Genomic DNA, 9491 nt, shown 5'->3' with positions numbered 1-9491 from the left:
TGGCCTTGAAGTTTGCAGACCCACCAGTTCTGAGCAGCTCTTAACTCAGTCCTTCTCCGTTGGTGGGAAGACTGGGATGGGGGAAACCAGCCCCACTGGAGAAGTAGTGGGGAGCTAAGGCTGATGCACACAATGTCCTAAGTGTGGAATTTCAAGCGTAGCCAAATTCTCGGGAGCCTGGAAGGTCAGGAGTTCCACTGTATCGCGGGGGGCTTGAGCCAAAGTCAGAGAAGAGATTCTAGATTCCAATCTAGACCAGAGATTGGAATGAGGGGGTGAGGGGGTAACAAAACCCAGACTACCTACTAAAAGAAAGGGGCTCAAAGAGTAGGGACACGGGTATTCCCTGGGGGTCCAGTAGTTACGGCTCCGCACTTCTTCCACTACAGTGGGCACGGGTTCGATCCCTGGTCGGAGAACTAAAAAACAGAGTAGGGACAAGTGAGCAGAGAACTATTGGTCCAATGGGCAAGAGGGGCCTCTGTCCTGAGAACATACCAGGAACTCTTGTTGCTGTGCCCCAGCTTACAAGGTGAGAATCCATGGATATCGATTCCAGCCTGAATCCTCCAGAAACTTGTCAATTATACCTTCCTGAAGAAACCAGCTCATTGTTCGTGGCTATTACCCCCTAGCTCCTCACCCCCTGACACACACCTTGTAATAACTATCTGTTGCAGTGGGAAGAAAGGATGCACCAGCTTTGCCTGTCTGACTCCCTTTCTTTTTTGACAATTTCGTGCCCATCTCCCACCCGTCTCCCCCATCAGAATCCCAGCAAGACCTGGGGTTAAGCACAGAAATTAGGAAAGGATTGGCCCTTTCTCATATTTTGTTCCTGGAGCCACTTTTGCTGTGTGTCACACATACCTTGTGACATCTTGAGGAGCGAGTGAATCCCAGGGAGAGATATAAGCCCTCACAGGTCCATCAGGAGTGAGTAGGCATCAGGAGGGTTATCTGCACAGAAAAACGCAGCAGCTAATAAGCCAGGATGTGGCCAGAATTGGCCTCTCACTTTACATACCTCCAGACCGTAAAATAAGGTCAACAATACAGGGTGAGAGCTCGGTCAGCCCTTGGTCCCCGCTGCTCAGCAAAGCCATCATCGGCCTGTGGCACTGAACAGCTATGCCAAGAGACATTGGGCCCCAGGAAACAGGAACACCATTTGGCTTCCAGGGGAAATGACCAAGGAATTAAGCTATTTGGAGCACCCTGAAAAATAAGGGACAGGTGCTTTGAGGGATGTGGGGTAATCTTTCCTTTCTTCGGAGCAGGCAGTAGGAGTAAACAGCCTCTGAACTACCCAAAACTCTGCCTGTGGCCTGACCCTCTGCTCCTGGGCCCTCCTGGATCAAGAACAGAAATTCTCCTTTGAATCAAGAAAAGAGAATTCTCTGAGCATCTCTAAGTGATAGCAAGTCTGTTCCTCTAAACAAATGCCTCTGGGCACCAGGGGAGCGTCAGGCTATTCTGGGGGCCCTGTGTCCTCAAAGACCCATTTGAGGCCCTCATCCTGGCTTGGCCATTGACATCTGCATGAGCAGTTACCTTCAATGGCCTCCAATGTCCCCATCTGCGAAGGAAGGAATTGGACGGGTCGTCTGAGATTCCCCTGCCCTGAGGCACCTGTGTGTGTGTGCGTGAATATGTGTATGTGTGCACACGTGTGCGTGCATGTATGAGCACATGTGTGGTGTGTTCCTGTTTGTATGTGGGCCCATGTGTGGGAGCTGTGTTACCAGTGTGTAATGCATTGTGCGTGCTAGTGCTGTGTGTGCACATATGTAGTGTGTGTGTTTTGTGTGTGTGTTGATGCAATCATCGGGTTCTCCTGGTGACAAGGAGCAAGTAACTTGCTCAAGCTACTTCTCTAGGTCATATTGGACTTACAAACTACAATCTTTTCAGAACCCAATCTGTTCTCACGGGGAGGAGCTCCTGTATTGAAAGGGCCAGTTTCATTGAGTCTCTCTCACTCTGGAATAGAAAGTCCATGAGATGTCTGTTCCAAGACCCACTGGAGAATTACAAAACCAAAGTCTAAACCAGGTGGAACTGAAGAAAACCAAGGAACTAAGCCTCTCCATGGAGGAACAACAACAAACAGCGTTCAGCCAGACTTCACCAGGACCAGAGCAGATGTTTGTCCAGAATCCAGGCACCCCTGGGCTGGAGAAGCCTCACTCTGGGCTCTGCCACCAGCAGGACAGTGGCTCTGCTGTGCTCCCCTTCTCAGCTCTGCTCACTGGGGTGGCTAGATTCTCGCTTCTTTGTGAAAGTGAGGAAGAGGTGAATTTGCCACGAATCCGATGGTGTCAGCACCCCTCACTTGACCAGACCCTTATATCAAATTTTGTATTCATAACTTGGGGATCCTTTTTTTCTTAAAAAGGGCCCCCAACATTGTATAAGCTTCAGGCCTGTGATAGATGGTCCCACCCTGGATATCTACCCTTCGACCCCCTAGTTCTTCTCACAAAGAGGCAGAGTCTCTCCCCCCTCCACTTGAGTCTGTACCAGACTTAGGATCTACTTTGCCCAAGAAAATGCAGCAAAAGTGATGCTGGGACTCCTCTGGTGGTGCAGTGTTAAGAATCCACCTGCCAGGGGCTTCCCTGGTGGCGCAGTGGTTGAGAATCTGCCTGCTAATGCAGGGGACACGGGTTCGAGCCCTGGTCTGGGAAGATCCCACATGCCACGGAGCAGCTGGGCCCGTGAGCCACAACTACTGAGCCTGCGCGTCTGGAGCCTGTGCCCCGCAACGGGAGGGGCCGCGATACTGAAAGGCCCGCGCACCGCGATGAAGAGCGGTCCCTGCACCGCGATGAAGAGTGGCCCCCACTTGCCGTAACTAGAGAAAGCCCTCGCACGAACCGAAGACCCAACACAGCCAAAAATAAATAAATAAATAAAGTAGCTATTAAAAAAAAAAATTTAAAAAAAAAAAAAGAATCCACCTGCCAATGCAGGGGACACGGGTTCAAGCCCTGGTCTGGGAAGATCCCACATGCCGCGGAGCAACTAAGCCCGTGTGCCACAGCTACTGAGCCTGCGTGTCTGGAGCCTGTGCTCTGCAACAGGAGAGGCCGCGACAGTGAGAGGCCCGCGCACCACGATGAAGAGTGGCCCCGCTTGCCGCAGCTAGAGAAAGCCTTCGCACAGAAACGAAGACCCAACACAGCCAAAAATAAATAAATTAATTTAAAAAATTAAAAAAAAGAAGCGTGGCACGGCCAAAAAAAAAAAAAAAGGATGGTTTTAAAGCTTTGGAGAGTAGAACCAGCTCACATTTCTTTTTGGTGGAAATGCCTCCAGAGACTATGACCACAAATTCCTCTTCGTCACGTTGGACTTGCAAACTACAGTCTTTTCAGAACCTAACTTGTTCACAGGTGAAGGAGCTCCTGTATTGAAAGCATCAGGTTCGTTGGGTCTCTCCCACTCTGGATTAGAAGATCTGTGAGGGCTGTATCCCCAGGGGCTAAAACCACATTTAACACTTAGTAGATTCTCAATAAAGTAATTGGTGGAAAATGAATAAACAAATGAACCATTTTTACTGCATTGTCATTCTTCCCCTAGCCGTGTAACCTCTGCTAAGAAACTCTGTCTAGCACCTTGGAACCCGTCATAAACCATAATTGTTCTCAGCAACATACAGCCTTTGAACCTTTCGGTTCACCTTGGACCCAACCTCACTCCATCTTTTCTACCCACTATGTGCTACGTTCCATGTTTCACATAGTTACCATATTGAACCCTCACTACAAATCTAGGGGAAAGGTGATGTTATTCCTATTTTTCAGGTAAAGAAATCAAGGCTCAGAGAGCAAGTACCTTGCCCAAGGTCACATGGCTAATAACTGGCAAACCCAGGATTCAGCCCCAGGTCTGGCTCATATAAGCATGCCATCCTGCTTCCTGCTGGAGAGGCTGAGAAAGAAGCCAGCTGCCCTTTGATTCTGTTCAGTGCTGACAATGAAGAAGAAGTTCAGCTTCAAAGAGTTAATAAGACAGAACATCCTTGAGCTGCTTGTCCTCAGGGTATCCACTCCGAGGCTGTTTTTTTTTTTTAATTTTATTGAAATATAGTTGATTTACAGTGTTGTGTTAATTTCTGCTGTACAGCAAAGTGATTCAGTTATTCATATACATATTCTTTTCCATTATGGTTTATCACAGGACTGAATATAGTTCCCTCTGCTATTCAGTAGGACCTTGTTGTTTGTCCATCCTATATATAATAGTTTGCATCTACTAATCCCAAACTCTCAATCTTTCCCTGCCTCCCACCCTTGGCAACCACAAGTCTGTTCTCTATGTCTGTGAGTCTGTTTCTGTTTTGTAGATATGTTCCTTTGTGTCATGTTTTAGATTCCACATATAAGTGTTATCATATGGTATTTTTCTTTTTCTGACTTACTTCGCTTAGCGTGATAATCTCTAAGTCCATCCACGTTGCTGCAAATGGCTTTATTTCATTCTTTTTAATGGCTGAGTAATATTCCATTGTGTATGTGTACCACATCTTCTTTATCCATTCATGTGTCAATGGACATTTAGGTTGTTACCATGTCTTGGCTATTGTAAATAGTGCTGCTATGAACATAGGGGTGCATGTATCTTTTCGAATTATAGTTTTGTCTGAGTAAAGACAAAAAAACCTTCCGCAAAAGTGAAAGAATGTGTTATCGTGAACTGGAAACTGATTTAACAAAGCAAGTGACTGATAACACCGGCGTTGAACATTTTCCAGGTCTAATGCCCCTCTAGTCTGCAGTCTATGGAATGAGAAACTGAGTCTCAACCAAGCTCTTGTCCAGGAATTCAGGCAGAGGCAAAACTTCTTTTTGAGAAAAACATAGGTCTCCAGAGAGTGAGTTTACCCCCTACTAGGATCAGAAGATGAAAGGGTTCTTTGATTTTCAGAACAGAGTGTCTGTCATCTCTGCTGCCTGCTCCTCGGGTATCCAAGGTGCGTAACACCTGCTGAAACGGATGAAACGGAATAGCTGCTATTCAGGCTGCCTTTGCCCAAAGAGCCTGATCCTTTTTAAAGCACATTTTAGTGAGCTAGATTTATTTGCAAAAATAAAATCAAGTATTTTTAAGCAACAGTTAGGCTAAACATTGGCATTCTTCTTGGCTTTTACCAGAGTTGTCCTAGCTCACCATGCTTCCCCAACACAGACACAGACTTTTTCAGATTACAAAAGTAATGTGTGGGACTTCCCTGGTGGTCCAGTGGTTAAGACTCCGTGCTTCCACTACAGGGGGCATGGGTTCGATCCTTGGTCAGGGAACTAAGATCCCATGCTGTGTGAGGCATGGGCAAAATAAATAAATTAATTAATTAATTATTTTAAAAAGCTTATGCAAAACCAGCATATACACCTAAGTGAAGTACACATAGGTCATCATACAAGCAGACTTCTCTGCCCCTTCTTCTTTTGCTTAATAATATAGTTTTTCCCAAACAGCACATATAGATCTTCCTCATTCTTTTATCATTCCCAATATTGCATTGCATGTACATTCTAGAGTTTATTTCACCCGTACCAACTGCTTAATTATTTGCTCCTACAAATGCTACAATGAGCAGCCTTGTACACATATCTTGGTGTACTTTTGCAAGCAAAGCCATAGAATTGCTGAGTCAAAGGAATTTGCTTTTGTAACTCTGCTATTGTCAACTGCTCTCCAAAATGCCCCAATGTAGACTCCCACCAACGATGTATGTGTGAGTACCTGCTTCCCCATGTCTCAGCCAATATTGACCATTATCAAAGTTTTATCGAACCTTTGTATATTATTTTGTATCAGTCAGGGTTCTCCAGAAAAACAGAACCAGTAGGAAATATATCTATAAAGAGAGATTTCATTCAAGGAGTTGGCTTACACAACTGTGGGAGTTGGCAAGTCCAAAATCTGTAGGGATGGCCAGCAGATTGGAAATTCTCAGGCAGGAGCCAATACTACAATCTTGAGGCATAATTTTTTCTTTCTCAGGGAAATTTCATCTTTGCTCTTAAAGTCTTTCAATTAACTGGATAAGGCAAATGCAGATTATTGAAGACTTACAAGTCAACTGATTGTAGATGTTAATCACATCGAAAATATGCCTTCACAGCAATCTCTAGGTTAGTGTTTAATTGAATAACCGGGATTATAGCCTGGCCACGTTGACACATAAAACTAACCATATATACACACACATAAAATATATCTATTCATAACCTTTGTTCATTTTTCTATTGAGACTTTCCTTTGAGAGCTCTTTGTATTACTCGCTGTTTTAACCCTTTGTCTGTCATACGTCTTGCCAATATTTTCCCTCTGTCTTTTCTTTTTTTTTTTTTTTTTTTTTTGGTTTGTAACTGCATTTTTATTTCTTTTTTTTTAACATCTTTATTGGAGTATAATTGCTTTACAATGGTGTGTTAGTTTCTGCTTTATAACAAAGTGAATCAGTTACACATATACATATATCCCCATATCTCTTCCCTCTTGCATCTCCCTCCCTCCCACCCTCCCTATCCCACCCCTCTAGGTGGTCACAAAGCACCGAGCTGATCTCCCTGTGCTATGTGGCTGCTTCCCACTAGCTATCTATTCTACATTTGGTAGTGTATATATGTCCCCCTCTGTCTTTTGATTTTGTTGCTGGTATCTTCTGTAGACCAGAGTATTTTTTTCTATACAATCAGATCTATTGATATTTTTCTCTATGACATCTAAATTTCCTGTCTTGTTAAAAAAGGTCTCTGGGGTGGGATAGGGAGGGTGGGAGGGAGACGCAAGAGGGAGGAGATATGGGGATATATGTATATGTATAGCTGATTCACTTTGTTATAAAGCAGAAACTAACACACCAATGTTAAAAAAAAAAAAAGAAAAAAAAAAAGGTCGCTCAGAGCCACTGTAAGAGCCATGGTAACCACCCCATTCATCTTGGTCTCTAAATGTTCCCCTGAATCACAAAGTCACAGGAAAGCAATGTATTTAGACAGCATTAGCCCAGCTCCCATTGAGAGGCCTCTATGGAAACCTGATTTAATGTTAGGCCCTGGCTTTTAGCAAGGGTCGATACAAAAACTATAGGAAAAGCTTTGCATCCTCTGCAAAATTACAAATGCCCATTTTTTTTTTTTTGGATATGTTGGGTCTTCATTGCTACATGTGAGCTTTCTCTAGTTGCGGCGAGCAGGGGCTACTCTTCGTTGCAGTGCACAGGCTTCTCATTGTGGTGGCTTCTCTTGTTGTGGAGCACAGGCTCTAGGCACGTGGGCTTCAGTAGTTGTGGCTCGAGGGCTCAGTAGTTGTGGCTCACGGGCTCTAGCCCACAGGTGGCTGTGGCTCATGTGGGGACAAGGACACTGGCAGCAGAAGTTCTGGGAAGTACTCCTTGGTGTGAGCCCTCCCAGAGTCCGCCATTAGCCCCGCCAAAGAGCCGGGTAAGCTCCAGTGCTGGGTCACCTCAGGCGAAACAACCAACAGGGAGGGAACCCAGCCCCACCAATCAGCAGACAAGTGGATTAAAGTTTTACTGAGCTCTGCCCACCAGAGCAACCCCCAGCTCTACCCACCACCAGTCCCTCCCATCAGGAAGCTTGCACAAGCCTCTTAGATAACCTCATCCACCAGAGGGCAGACAGCAGAAACAAGAAGAACTACAATTCTGTAGCCTGTGGAAGGAAAAGCACATTCACAGAAAGACAGACAAAAGGAAAAGGCAGAGGACTTTGTACCAGATGAAGGAACAAGATAAAACCCCAGAAAAACAACTAAATGAAGTGGAGATAGGCAACCTTCCAGAAAAAGAATTCAGAAAAATGATAGTGAAGATGATCCAGGACCTCGGAAAAAGAATGGAGGCAAAGATCGAGACGATGCAAGAAATGTTTAACAAAGACCTAGAAGAATTAAAGAACAAACACCTAGAAGAATTAAAGAACAAACAAACAGAGATGAACAATAACTGAAATGAAAAATACACTAGAAGGAATCAATAGCAGAATAACTGAGGCAGAAGAACGGATAAGTGACTGGGAAGACAGAATGGTGGAATTCACTGCTGCAGAACAAAATAAAGAAAAAAGAATGAAAAGAAATGAAGACAACTTGAGAGACCTCTGGGACAACCTTAACCACAACAACATTCGTATTATAGGGGTCCCAGAAGAAGAGAGTGAAAAGAGCCACCCAAATCCAGGAAGCGCAGAGAGTCCCAGGAAGGATAAACCCAAGGAGAAACACGCTGAGACACATAGTAATCAAGTTGACAAAAATTAAAGACAAAAAAAAGTTATTGAAAGCAACAAGGGAAAAACGACGAATAACATACAAGGGAGCTCCCATAAGGTTAACAGCTGATTTCTCAGCAGAAACTCTACAAGCCGGATGGGAGTGGCATGATATATTTAAAGTGATGAAAGGGAAGAACCTACAACCAAGATTACTCTACCCAGCAAAGATCTCATTCAGATTTGACGGAGAAATCAAAAGCTTTACAGACAAGCAAAAGCTAAGAGAATTCAGCACCACCAAACCAGCACTACAACAAATGTTAAAGGAAATTCTCTAAGTGGGAAACACAAGAGAAGAAAAGGATCTACAAAAACAAACCCATAACAATTAAGAAAATGGTAATAGGAACATACATATCGATAATTACCTTAAACATGAATGGATTAAATGCTCCAACCAAAAGACACAGGCTCGCTGAATGGATACAAAAACAAGACCCATATATACGCTGTCTACAAGAGACCACTTCAGACATAGGGACACATACAGACTGAAAGTGAGGGGATGTAAAATGATATTCCATGAAAATGGAAATCAAAAGAAAGCTGGAGTAGCAATACTCATATCAGATAAAATAGACTTTAAAATAAAGAATGTTACAAGAGACAAAGAAGGACACTACATAATGATCAAGGGATCAATCCAAGAAGAAAATATAACATTTATAAATATATATGCACCCAACATAGGAGCACCTCAATACATAAGGCAACTGCTAACAGCTATAAAAGAGGAAATCGACAGGAACACAATAATAGTGAGGGACTTTAAAACCTCACTTACACCAATAGACATATCATCCAGACAGAAAATTAATAAGGAAATACAAGCTTTAAATGACACAATAGAACAGATAGATTTAACTGATATTTATAGGACATTCCATCCAAAAACAGCAGATTACACTTTCTTCTCAAGTGCACATGGAACATTCTCCAGGACAGATCACATCTTGGGTCACAAATCAAGCCTTGGTAAATTTAAGAAAATTGAAATCATATCAAGCATCTTTTCCGACCACAACGCTATGAGATTAGAAATTAATTACATGGAAAAAAACGTAAAAAACACAAACACAAACACATGGAGGCTAAACAATACATTACTAAATAACCAAGAGATCACTGAAGAAATCAAAGAGGAAATCAAAAAATACCTAGAGACAAATTACAATGAAA

General features: G+C 43.5%; 1 protein-coding gene across 1 annotated transcript in view; it reads left to right on the top strand.

The window, feature by feature from the left end:
- Positions 1-9491, top strand: part of RAB37 (RAB37, member RAS oncogene family) — a 71971-nt gene that overhangs the window by 41190 nt on the left and 21290 nt on the right. The window lies entirely within an intron of this gene.

Source organism: Balaenoptera acutorostrata, chromosome 20 (genome assembly GCF_949987535.1).
Source record: "Balaenoptera acutorostrata chromosome 20, mBalAcu1.1, whole genome shotgun sequence".
NCBI classification, from domain to species: Eukaryota; Metazoa; Chordata; class Mammalia; order Artiodactyla; family Balaenopteridae; genus Balaenoptera; species Balaenoptera acutorostrata.
The sequence above is the reverse complement of the archived record's forward strand: the minus strand, read 5'-3'. Positions and strand labels throughout refer to the sequence as shown.